Genomic DNA, 1,460 nt, shown 5'->3' with positions numbered 1-1,460 from the left:
TTCCTTGTGATTTTATTATGATGAGAGTTCGTTCATCCTGTTTCCTTGATTCACAGGCATGGTGCATGCTGGCCTGTGGGGAGTTTTCATATGCAACAAAGGATTCCTGAAACATCTGGCCCCAGAGGGGAGTGTCAAAGGCTAATGGATCCATAGCATACTCAGTAACTGAAAGGGTAGATGTGTTTAGGAAAGGAGACTGGAGAGGGATTGAACCTCTGGGGTTAATCTGTGTTTTCCTAAGGCAGAGACTCACTTCTATCTCAAGTCAGTCTGTCATAATCTTTCTGTACCCAAGTTCTAAAGTGCAAGTACAGACTAAGTGAGCCTTCTCAAAAGCAGTGCCAACATATTGTATGGGTGGTTGCTATTTTTTTTTTTTTTACTGTCATAGAATATCTATCACTTTATTTCAATGATGCCAATTTTATTATGCAGTCAATAAAATCTGACCTGGTTTAATGAAGACTCATTTCTGATTCTAACTGAACTCTTTTAATTAAAACATTTTTTTATTAGAAATTTTCTTCATTTACATTTCAAATGCTATCCTCTTTCCTAGTTTCCTCTCCGGAAACCCCCTATTCCCTCCCTCCTCCCCCTGCTCCCCAACCCACCCACTCCTGCTTCCTGGCCCTGGCATTCCCCTATACTGGGGCATAGAATCTTCAGAAGACCAAGGGCCTCTCCTCCCATTGATGGCTGACTATGCCATCCTCTGCCACATATGCACCTAGAGACATGAGTCCCACTATGTGTTTTCTTCGATTGGTGGTTTAGTCCCAAGGAGCTCTGGGGTACTGGTAAGTTCATATTGATGTTCTTCCTATAGGGCTGCAAACCCCTTCAGCTCCTTGGGTACTTTCTCTAGCTCCTTCATTGGGGGCCCTGTGTTCCATCCAATAGATGACTGTGAGCATCCACTTCTGCATTTGCCAGGCACTGGCAAGGACTCACAGGAGACAGCTATATCAGGATCCTGTCAGCAAAATCTTGTTGGTATCTGCAATAGTGTCTGGGTTTGGTTGTTGTTTATGGGATGGATCCCCAGGTTGGGCAGCATCTGGATTGTCCTTCCTTCAGTCTCTGCTCAGAATTCTGTCTCTGTAACTCCTTCCATGGGTATTTTGCTCCCCCTTCTAAGAAGGATCAAAGCATTACACTTTGGTCTTCCTTCTTGAGTTTCATGTGTTTTGCAAGTTGTATCTTGGGTATTCTGAGTTTCTGGGCTAATGTCCACTTATCAGTGAGTGCATATCATGTGTGTTCTTTTGTGATTGAGTTACCTCACTCAGGATATCACTCATAGATATCCTCCAGACCCATATATTTGCCTAATCATTTCATAAATTCATTGTTCTTTAATAGCTGCATAATACCCCATTGTGTAAATGTACCACAATTTCTGTATCCATTCCTCTGTTGAGGGATATCTGGGTTCTTTCCAGCTTCTAGCAATT

The sequence above is a fragment of the Mus pahari genome, chromosome 12 (assembly GCF_900095145.1).
Source record: "Mus pahari chromosome 12, PAHARI_EIJ_v1.1, whole genome shotgun sequence".
Classification (NCBI taxonomy): domain Eukaryota; kingdom Metazoa; phylum Chordata; class Mammalia; order Rodentia; family Muridae; genus Mus; species Mus pahari.
This window is presented reverse-complemented; position numbering follows the sequence as displayed.